This window comes from Mastigoproctus giganteus, chromosome 6, assembly GCF_048544385.1.
Source record: "Mastigoproctus giganteus isolate SK-2022 chromosome 6, ASM4854438v1, whole genome shotgun sequence".
Classification (NCBI taxonomy): domain Eukaryota; kingdom Metazoa; phylum Arthropoda; class Arachnida; order Uropygi; family Thelyphonidae; genus Mastigoproctus; species Mastigoproctus giganteus.
The window spans coordinates 174,500,727-174,513,184 of record NC_143580.1 but is presented as its reverse complement, the minus strand read 5'-3'; the positions used below and the strand labels follow the sequence as shown (position 1 = coordinate 174,513,184).

The 12,458-nt window shown below is 38.0% G+C and overlaps 1 protein-coding gene across 2 annotated transcripts in view; it reads right to left on the bottom strand.

Annotated features, from left to right (window-relative positions):
* The window catches only part of LOC150084762 (lys-63-specific deubiquitinase BRCC36-like), a 126,784-nt gene that overhangs the window by 52,345 nt on the left and 61,981 nt on the right, over nt 1-12,458 (bottom strand). The window lies entirely within an intron of this gene.

The window sequence follows — 12,458 nt, the reverse complement described above, 5'->3', positions numbered from 1 at the left end:
TTAGTGTCATTAACAACCCTGCCAACCTTTGTATCGTTTGCAAACTTGGACATTAAACCTAATACACGATCATCAATATCATTAATAAATAGAGAAAACAATAATGGACCCAACACTGAACCCTAGGTGACACCACTAATAACATTAGTCCACGAAGAGCAATGTCCATTACCACTCTCTGTCTTCTCCCACTCAACCATCCTTTCATCCATAGCAGCAATTTGCCTCCAATCCCGCACTGTTCCAATTTGTGCAGCAGTCTTCCATGTGCAAAGGTATCAAAAGCCTTTCTATGATCCAAATATATGATATCAAAATTATTCTTTGCATCAAGTTTCTTTGTGACCACATCATAGTATCCAATCAAATTGGTCAGACAAGACTTCCCCTTAACAAACATATGCTGTGTCTGGGCTATAACTAAAGTCCTGTCTAGATGATCCTGCAGGGCTTCTTTAACCAGTGCCTCCATTAATTTCCCTGGAACAGAAGATAAACTAACAGGTCTGTAATTTCTTGTGTTGTCTTTTGATTCTCCTTTGTGAATTGGGATCACATTTGCACATCTCCATTCCATGGGTACCTCCCCTGAGTCCAAGGAAGCTCTCATAATTATGGCTATGGGTTTTCTTACTTCCTTTGCTGCCTCCTTTAATATAACTGGATAGATCCTATCCACCCCCCCAGGTGAATTTCTTATGTTTATATTCAACAGTTTTTGCTCCACTTTGTTCTCAGTAATAAAAAAATCATTTAGCTCCCTACCAGAGTTTAATACACCTATGGTATTCCCCTCCCTGAATAACTCCTCATGTCTGTTTGTTTGTTTGTTTTTATTTGGTTTTTAGGAGCATTAGCAACTAAGGCCATATTGTTCCGTGAATATGCGGTGGTCATTCCCTGACCTTTCCGCATCCTCCGTATTTGGTGCTGAGGGGCTCGAACACCGGTCTAATCAAGAAGCGTGTGCTACGCACTGCTGCTCCTTCCCACCTGGCTACGGATGTGCCTCCTCGTGTGTGAATGTAGATGCAAAATACTCATTTAGTTTGTTAGCTACCTGAGAAGGATCATCAACAGTTGAACCATCGATATCAAGTGGACCAATCTGATTCATCCCTTTCCTTCTAGAGTTTACATAAGTAAAGAACTCTTTGCTGTTTTTCTTTGCATCCTTTGCCAAGCATTTCTCATAATCTGCTTTTGCCTGCTTAACCTCCTTTGTGACTTGGTTACAGACCAGCTTATATCTATTGTAGGCTTCCGTGTCACCTGTTAATTTATATGTATGAAGTGCATTTTTCTTCTCTGCCACATGCCTCATTAGTTCATCTGACATCCATATAGGCCTGAACCTTGAACAGTATTTCTTAGTTGGTATGTAAAGCCTAGTAGCTTCCAAGATAAGTTCTTTGAATGCTTCCCATTTTGAATTTGCTGTTGGTACCATCATCAGTTGGTCCCACCTTATAGGATTTAAATACTGTCTCAGACCACTGTAGTCACCTTTACAAAAGCAAAAACTCTTCTCTTTACCCCTGATCGTAGTTACCTCTTTTGAGTAAATACCATTTCAGCACACTGTGATCACTGCTACCTAGTGGTTCCTTTATCTGCAGATTTTTAAAATAACATAGGTGTAAAAACACCATAGACAATTCTTAAAGGAAAAAACTATGATAGTAGTGTAAAAGGAATCATTTCAACTTTTGTGCTCATCCTTCACAAGTTACCATGTATTGCACTACCTCGAATAAGTAATGCCTCGAATAAGTAAACTAATAGAGAAGACTATTGTTACTTATTTTCAGTGGGCACCACAACCCAGATGGCACTGTTTTACGGCTTGTGGGCCTTTCATCAGTGGGTGGACAGGCACCCTAGTATTGCAAATATGACAACCCAGTTGTGAAGATAATCCACAATATGAGAGATGCCAAAAGATGTACATGATAATGTTTAAGTAAGACTAAATTCAACTAGGCATAATATTTTTAAGAGTTATAATTATCTATACAGGGTGTCTCAAAAATACATGGCATAACTTCAGGAATGAGTTCCTCATATATAGACAATAAAAATATTTTATATCAACATAGTTCCGGAAATGCTTGGTTCCAGAGTTATTAACAAGAATGTCTTGATCTCCTGTAGGTGATTTCCTTCATCACGAGGTACTGACAGAATCTGTTGGTTTTCCATTCCGACCATGTACTCAAATCAGGAGCAAGCGGCCCATGTACTTCCAAACAAACCCACAGGGCAGGCGTACAGAAACTTTCTGGAAAACAACATGCCTGATTTCTTGGACGACACGCCACTGATCATTTGTCAACAAGCACACTTCATGCACAATGGCACTCCCGCACATTTCAGCCGCCTAGCCAGCAATTACTTGAATCGAAGGTTTCCTGGTCAGTGGATAGGTAGAGGTGGACCAACTGCCTGACCTCCACACTCACTGATTTAAACCCACTAGATTTCTTCTTGTGAGGCCATTTAAAGTCATTGGCGTATTCGACTCCGGTAGCTGATGTGGAAACTCTCCACAATTGAATTGTGGCAGGTTGTGAGACAATACATAACATGCCAGGAATTTGGCATTGTCTTCGTGAGTCCATGAGACGTCAATGTGAGGCCTGTGTTCAGGCAGAAAGTGGACATTTTGAACAATTACTATACGGTGATGTGAACAGTTAAGTGTCATAGACAGACCTTCAAAACTCAGAAACCAAGCATTTCCGGAACTATGTTGATATAAAATATTTTTATTATCTACATATGAGGAACTCATTCCTGAAGTTATGCCGTGTATTTTTAAGACACCCTGTATAATATAGGTGTAAAAACACCATAAAAACTCTTAAAGAAAAAAAATATGATATTAGTGTAAAAGGCATCATTTCAACTGTATCTCATACTGTGCTCATCCTTCACAACGAATTACCATGTATTGCATGTCTGCGTGGTGCCCACTGAGAATAAGTAACAATAGTCTTCTCGGGTAAGGTAAAGAAAGCCAACACGAGAACGACGAGAAACCTCAGATGACTTACGCGGAAAATTAGTTTCCCAACACCGGACTCTAGCACTGCTCGCTCGGTAAACAGACAGTAGTTGTTATCAGTCTGGAGCAGAAGTCGAGAATAATACTGACTGAAAGGTAGGCATGGCAAACGATGAAATGATTGGTGGTGGGTGTGACAAACGACAAGCTAATGTGTAGTCATTCGTTGGCTTTATAATGTGTATTTATGTGTAAAGAACGGTGCATAATAGTTTTGTGATGAACGGTAAACGGTAATAGCAGCGATGAATCTTTTAAAGATGGAAGAAATTTGTAAGGAAAATAAAACGTTGGTCGATTTTTTGATGAAAACTAAATTAAAAAAAGTTTCGTTCTGTTCATTTTATGTTCTTTTTTCATTATTAAAAGCAGATTTTTGGCATTCATGAGTGTTTTTACTATATTTTTCATTAAGGTTTGGTTACGAAAAAAGGAAAAGGTTTCTTTATTTTTTGTTATATTTCATAACCTGACCTTAAATGGTATGTTAGGAAATAACAGAAAAGGTTTCCTTATATTTTGTGACCTAACCTTAAACGTTAGGTTAGGAAATAATAGGAAAAGAAAGAAAGATTCTTTATATATATATATATAGTTTGATTGTTTAAACTACTTCAATTTTCTGGTATTTATTTTCTATATGGGTATTAAGATGTATATGGAACAGGAGAATCAGTTAGAATGTGTAGTCTAACCTATTCCTGGGGGTCTGTAATGGTATTAAAGATATAACTAATACTTAATGAAGTTAAAGTTATAATTATTTTAACAATCTTTAAATAGCATTAATTAATCATCAAATCAATATCAACTAAACATTCCTTTACCCGCTACTTCATCGGGGGCTTTGAGCAGATCGATAGCCAGATTAAAGGAATGTCTCATAATTACCCGTTTCTGTTAACTCCTTATCAGTTTTGCCATTGTATTGAGATTATTTTTGCTCTCAATTAATTAAATAATTTATAACAGCAAAAATAATCTCAATACAAGGGCAAAACTGATAAGGAGTTAACAGAAACGGGTAATTATGAGACATTCCTTTAATCTGGCTATAGTTAATCTGGCTATAGATCCGCTCAAAGCCCCCGATGAAGTAGCGGATAGATGACCAGGTAAAGAAATGTTTAGTTAATATTGATTTGATGATTAATTAATGCTATTTAAAGATTGTTAAAATAATTATAACTTTAACTTCATTAAGTATTAGTTATATCTTTAATACCATTACAGACCCCCAGGAATAGGTTAGACTACACATTCTAACTGATTCACCCCGTATACACCTTAATACCTATATAGAAAATAAATAACAGAAAATTGAAGTAGTTTAAACAATCAAACTATAATATATCAAGCACGTATAATGTCCAATTGTCACACGACAATACCATTAACAGAGCAAGTGATAAATTGAAAATAATCATTTAGACATTTATAATAATAATTTAAAAACACAATATATATATATATATAGTGAATAGCTACTGAGGTGTTGATTGACATTATAATACGTGTGTATCCGCATGAGTGTCTGTAAAAATAAAAGTACAGAAATAAAAAATTAATATTTTGTTAATAAACAATTTATTTGCTAGTCCACCCATGATTCTAAAGAAAAAAGGTTAGGTTACCCCCTCCATTTTGGGAGGGGTTCAAGCTCCCATGGGATTCAAGTGGAGGTAACCTGACCTTTTTTCGCCATTATGGAAAGCGTTCATTAGGGCAAGTTACCATTAGTGCTTCTGAGTGCTACTAAAGTGATAGTAAAACAATGTTATCGTGCATTGTGTTCGCGCACCAATCAGCACATCGTTTGCCATGACTACCTGTCAATCAATATATCGTTCTAGACTTTGCTCCAGACCGATAACTCCTACTGTGTTTACCGAGTGAACAGGGCTAGAGTGCCGTATCGGGAAACTATTCCGCGTAAGTTATCCAACGTTTCTTGTCATTCTCATGTTGGCTTTCTTTATCTTCGCCGCCTTCTCTATTAGTGAAGCATTACTTATTCGAGGTAGTGCAATACACGGTAAGTTGTTGTGAAAGGATGAGTACAATATGAGATACAGTTGAAATGATGCCTTTTAGCTATCATACTATCATAGTTTTTTTTACCTTTAAGAGTTGTCTATGGTGTTTTTACACCTATATTATTAAGATAATTATGACTCTTAAATATATTATGCCTAGTTGCATTTAGTTTTACTTAAAAATTATTACATACACCTTTTGTCATCTCTCATATTGTGGGATTATCTTCACAACTGGTTTGTAATTTTCAATACCAGGGTGCCTGCCCACCCACCAATGAAAGGCCATAAAGCTTTGAAACAGTGCAGTCTGGGTGGTGCCCACTGAGAATAAATAACAATAGTCTTCTCTATTAGCGAAGCATTACTTATTCGAGGTAGTGCAATACATGGTAACTCGTTGTGAAGGATGAGCACAATATGAGATACATTTGAAATGATGCCTTTTACACTATTATTGTAGTTTTTTCCTATAAGAGTTGTCTGCGGTGTTTTCACACCTATATTATATACATAATTATAATTCTTAAAAATATTAAACATAGTTGAATTCAGTCTTACTTAAGCAGATTCTTAAGCATGAAGAATCACTACTGATTTTTTTTTTTTTTTTTTTGTTAGTTGGCACATTGGCTTCTAATGCACCTCCCAAGGTTTTTTGCACTACTCTGATCATAGCTCGAGGCGGGATTTGAACCTGCGACCTTTGGGTTACCCACCTGGCTAGCCCGGTCGGCTCACTACTGATAATCATATGAAGAGTATTACTCCCTCTAGTTACCTCCCAAACATTCTGCTGTAGAAAACAATCATACAATAAATCCACAAAAGCCTTGCTAGTGTGAAAATGACCAACTCACAAATTCCAGTCAATATCTGGAAAATTAAAATTCTCATTATAAGACACTCTGATTTACTGGCCCACTATTTCTCTATACAGTTGTTTATTATAATCATCAGAGTCATTATGCATATAACACACTGCTACTCTCAATTTTGCTTACCCAGTGCTTATGTCACACCAAACTGACTCGATACTTCACTGTCCAGCCATGTCGACTGGCTGTACTTCCTTGGATTTTATGTGTTTCTTAACTAATAGCATAACCCCTCCTCCCTTCCTACCCTGTCTATCATTCTAGTCCCATTGTACTCCCCAAATTCATAATAATGCAAAAGGCCAACAGAATTTTGTACAAGCTACGAAATCTTAATTGTAAACAGTATTTCTACATAAAGGAAGGTTTGATTTGATTTTCAATGGTACATAGGCAACTTAGTCCATGATGTGCCAATTCCATCAGCTTAATCATCATCATCAGCCATTTTCAATCCACTGCAAGATGAAGGCCTCTCCAGCAACTTTCCAGTTCCTTCTGTTTTGAGCACTGGCCATCCATTTACTACCCACAAACTCATGAATTTCATCTATCCATCTCCGCTTTTGTCTTCCAGGTTTTCTTCTAGCTCCTCTTGGATACCATTCTGTTATTTTCTTAGTCCATCTGTCATCATGTCATCAGTTTTGATAAGAATGTCCTTTACTTGAGTTTGCTGACTAATCCATGTGTTTCTCTTCTTATCTAAGAGTCTCATTCCCAATATAATTCGTCCCATTCTTCGCTGTGTAGTTCTCAGCTTCTCTTCCATTCTTTTGGTGAGTGCCCAAGTTTCATTTCCATAAGTCATGGTGGGGAGTATACATTGGTTCATTATTTTACGTTTCAAACACACTGGGATATTGCTCTCCAGTATTTTCTTAGTCCATCTGTCATCATGTCATCAGTTTTGATAAGAATGTCCTTTACTTGAGTTTGCTGACTAATCCATGTGTTTCTCTTCTTATCTAAGAGTCTCATTCCCAATATAATTCGTCCCATTCTTCGCTGTGTAGTTCTCAGCTTCTCTTCCATTCTTTTGGTGAGTGCCCAAGTTTCATTTCCATAAGTCATGGTGGGGAGTATACATTGGTTCATTATTTTACGTTTCAAACACACTGGGATATTGCTCTCCAGTATGTGATTATATTTCCTGAATGCTATCCATCCAAAATTTATTCTTCTCTTGACTTCCAGCCATTTATCATTATTACAGCTAATAACTTGTCCCAGATAAGTATATGACTCCACCTTTTCAATTACTGCTCCTTCAATCATTATTTCCCTTTCTGTGGCATACTTGTTCATCATTACTTTTGTTTTAGCCATATTCATCTTTAGTCCAAAATCCTTACTAACTGCATAACTGATTAAGATTTTCCTCTAATTCTTTGGGATCTTGGCTTATGACCACAATGTCACTGCAAATCGTAAATTGTTTAGGTACTGTCCGTTCACATTGACTCCTTTCTGCGACCACTCTAATCTTCTGAAAGCTTCCTCAGGGGCAGCAGTAAACAGCTTCGGAGATATTGTATCTCCTTGTTGAACTCCTTTCTCAATTTTAAATTTCCTACTGTCTTTGTCTAGTCTAATAAAGGAGGTAGCACTCTCATATATTTTCTTCAAAATCATAATATATGGGGTATCTATGCCTTGTCTTTCCAGTGTCAGAAACATTGCCTTATGCTGTATGGAGTCAAATGCCTTTTCATAATCCAAAACGCCAGGCATAATGGTGTTTTATATTTATTTGCTTTCTCCATTAGCTGTGATATTACGTGAAGGTGATCCATAGTTGAGAATCCTGTCCTAACGCCAGCTTGCTCTTTCAGTTGATTCTCATCAAGTATTCTTTCTAATCTATTAGTAATGACCCTTGTGAACAACTTGTAGATGTGGGATAACAAGCTAATTGGTCTATAATTTCCATTTTCTGATTTATCCCCTTTCTTATGCAGCAAAACTATGATTGCATTATTCCACTGCTTAGGAGTCACACCTTTTCTAATGCACTTTGTGAAGAGCCTTGCCAGTTTTTGTGTTATGTCTCTTCCTCCCAATTTTAACAATTCTACAGTAACTTCATCTTCCCCTTCATCAACCACCCTTTTATCCATTGTAGTAAGTTGCCCTTAATACCACACTGCTCCAATTTGTACAGTAGTCTTCCATGAGCAACAGTGTCAAAAGCTTTCCTGAAATCCAAGTATATGATATCAACATTATTTTTTGCATCCAGTTCCTTTGTAACCACATCATAGTATCTAATCAAATTTGTCAGACATGACTTTCTCTTAAACCCATGCTATGTCTGAATTATTACTGCAGTCTTGTCTAGATGATACTACAATGCATCTCTAACAAGCAACTCCATTATTTTCCCCAGAACAGAAGTTAAACTAAATGGTCTGTAATTACTCGTGTTACCCTTATATCCCCCTTTGTGAATTGGGGATACTTTTGCACATCTCCAGTCCGTGGGGACTTCTCCTGAGTCCAAGGATGCCCTCATGATTATGGCTAAGGGTTTGCTTAGTTCCTTTGCCCCCCCTCCTTTAATATAACTGGATAGATCCAATCCATCCCAGGTGGCTTTCTTATGTTTAACTTCAACAATTTCTCCTCCACTTTGCTCTCAGTTATTACAAAATCATTAAGCACCCTGTTAAACTTCTGGCATTTTCCTCCCTTAATAACTCCTCATGTGTGAATGTAGGTACAAAATATGCATTCAGATTATCATCTGTCTGAGCAGGATCATCGACAGTCAAATCATCGATATCAAGTGGAACAATCTGATCCCCTTCCTTCTAGAGTTTATATAAATAAAAACATGCTTGCTGTTTTTCTTTGCATCCTTTGCCAAAGATTTCTCGTAATCTGCCTTCGCTTGTCTAACCTCCTTTGTGAATTGATTTTAGACTAGCTTATATCTACCATAGGCTTCTGTGTCACCTGATAATTTATATGCATCCCATGCATTTTTCTTCTCTGCCACGAATCTCATTAATTCATCTGACATCCGTTTAGGCCTAAATTTAAATCTGAGCAAGAGGAAGTATCCTCTTGCTCAGATTGCACACTTGAGAGGAATAAATTCTAATTAAGGAAAGATTGTTGCAGAATAGTAGTAGTAGTAGTAGTAGTAGTGGCATGTGATGCAAGAAAGCAAATGTATGAGCTTATGCAGCATCAGCCAAAAAAAAAAAAAAAAAAAAAAACCATTCCCTCCAAATGCCTGTCCAGTTCCTCCTTAAATTTATTCAACCAATCAACTTCCACAACGACAGATGGAAGTTTGTTCCAGCAATTAACCACCCACTGGCTAAAGGCAAATTTCCGCACATCTATTCAACATCTAAAGAGTCTGAGAACGAGGGTTGCCTGTGCAGACGTGCCTTTCTGCCGCTCTTGGAACAGAGAAGTTTTTTCTGATTTATTTTCTGCTTTATTAGTTTAAATTGACATATTAACTTATTTTCTAGAGTAGCTTTATATTCCTATTTACGGTACTTAAGTTTAAAATAACTTAGATAGAAATTTTGTAGGTATTACTTAGTATCGGAAAGGGTATCAAATCCACGTGTTTACCAATCGTAAATAGCCGCCATTGCTACGCAAAAATTAATCAGTAAAATCTATTAATCTTGTCGAACTTCATTGGCAATTAAATTGTACTTTTTTTTTTTTTTTTTTGATTTGGTAGTTGTTGGCGCATCGGCTTCTGTGGCCATATTGCACCTCCCAAGGTTTTTGCAGTACTTTGATCCAAGCCCGAGGCGGGAATCGAACCCGCGACCTTTGGGTTGCCGGGCAGGTACTTTACCCACTCGGCTAGCCCGGTCGGCAATTGTACTTTTAACTATACATATAACCACTTAGGTTACGTAATATAAATAATTAGTAAAAATAAATAATTAATACATAACTTGATACGGAAGTTATATAAAGGGATTTCGTAGATAACACTCGTCACTGAAACAAATATTTCGCAGATAACACTCGTAGATTTCGTAGATAACACTTGTTACTGAAACATAAATATTTCGTAGATAACACTCGTTACTGAAACAAATATTTCGTAGTTAACACTCGTAGATTTCGTGGATAACACTCGTAGATTTCGTGGATAACACTCGTAGATTTCGTAGTAACACTCATTACGGAAACACAAATATAGCATTAGAACTGTGTTGGGATACAAGTTTAGGATTTAATTTTGTACTGAAATTGAAATTTTTATTGAAAGTAAATTGAAATCATGACTCAAATCAGAGCAGCAAAGCAAAAGGCTCAAGCTAATGGGAATGCTGTGGCTCAGAGGAGAACTGAGGGGGGCAGTTGCCCTCTGAATCACAGCCTTGGGACCAGCGCATTCTGCCTTGGGGGCTGCCGCTGTGTTGCGCGATGCAAGGAGTGTAAGGAAATCAGGCGTCAACTCAGCATTGTTATGGGCCTATATGAGAGCTTGAAGGACAGGGTGGATGCCCTCGAAGGATTACAAGTGAGGGGCCCATCAAGCTCTCAGCTGCCCACACCAATGCCAGAGCTTGCACTTGGTCATTGCGCAACACAGCAGCAGCCCCCAAGGCAGAATGCACTGGTCCCAAAGGAACTAGTAGTTGTTGGTGATTCTACTGTCAGGGAAATGGGAAACAAGCTTTGTAAAAAGGATAGGTGGAACAGGACCAGGGTATGTCTGCCAGGGGCAAAGGTTGATGACGTTGTAGAGCGGATATCATCTTTTAAGGGCACAAAAGGTGATATAGTTGTACAAGTTGGCACTAATGATATGAAGAGTAGGAGACCGGCGGAATTACTTAACAAGTAAAGGTCACTGATTAAAAAAAGCCGTGAATTAGGGTTGAATTTGAAAGTGTCTGCAATTCTGCCCAGACACGATAGGAGGGAGTATATGATGAGAGCCCTGTTGATCAATTCGGCCCTGGAAAGATTGTGCAGGGCTCAAGGGGTTGAATTTTTTTCAGCCTGGTCTGTACTTGTTAACAGGGGAGACTGCTTCTACAGGGACGGGATACACTTAAATAGAAAGGGTGCAAGAATGTTTGCTGATGCTATCGAGGCAGTGTTAGGAGGGTCGGAAAACTGCTAGATTGGGGGGATACAAGGACTAATAGATTAACAGTAGCCACTGGCAGAGGAGAAAGTGATTCTTGCACTGCTTCTATTGGAATGAGCAGCAGCCTGGAAAATAAGATACAGGATATTTCAGAGACTGCTGGGAATCATTGGGGTACAAGTAAACACGTGGGTTGTGTTAGGGTGGCTAAGAGGAAGAGCAGGTGCATGTATACTTGCGTGTACACCAATGCTAGGAGTCTAGTAGTCAAATTTGATGAATTTGAGGTATTGCTCAAAACATCAATGGCAGATATTGTTGGGATTTCAGAGACGTGGTGTCACACAGATATAAGGAATGCAGAACTGGAATTTGGGGAGTACAATATCTACAGAAAGGATAGACAGGATAGGAAGGGAGGAGGGGTTATGCTATTAGTTAAGAAACACATAAAATCCAAGGAAGTGAAGCCAGTCGACATCGCTGAACAGTGCAGTTTCGAGTCAGTTTGGTGTGATATAAGCATTGGGAGATCAAAATTGAGAGTTGGAGTGTGATATAGGCTTAATGACTCTGATGAGTATAATAGGAAACTGTACAGAGAAATAGAGTGGGCCAGTAAATCAGAGAGTCTTATTATGGGGGATTTTAATTTCCCAGATATTGACTGGAATTTGTGGGCTGGTCACTCACACACTAGCAAGGTTTTTGTGGATTTATTGGATGATTGTTTTCTACATCAGCATGTTCGGGAGGCAACTAGAGGGAGTAATACTCTTGATTTGATTATCAGTAGTGATTCTTCATGCATTAAGAATCTGCAGATAAATGAACCACTAGGTGGCAGTGATCACAGTGTTCTGAAGTGGGATTTACTCAAAGAGGTAACTACCATTAGGAGTAAAGGGAAGGGGTATTGCTTTCGTAAAGGCGACTACGATGGACTGGAACAGTATTTAAATTCTATACAGTGGGATCAACTGATGATGTTACCAACAGCAAATTCAAAATGGGAAGCATTCAAAGAACTTATCTTGGAAGCTACTAGGCTTTACATACCAACTAAGAAATATTGTTCAAGGTTTAGGCCTAAATGGAAGTCAGATGAACTAATGAGGCATATGGCAGAGAAGAAAAATGCATGGGATACATACAAATTAACACGTGACACAGAAGCCTATGATAGATACAAGTTGATCTGTAACCAAGTTACAAAGGAGGTTAGGAAGGCAGATTACAAGAACTCCTTGGCAAAGGATGCGAAGAAAAACAGCAAAGAGTTCTTTACTTATGTAAACTCTAGAAGGGAGGGGATGAATCAGATTGGTCCACTTGATATCAATGGGTCAACTGTTGATGATCCTGCTCAAGTAGCTAAAAAACTAAATGAATAT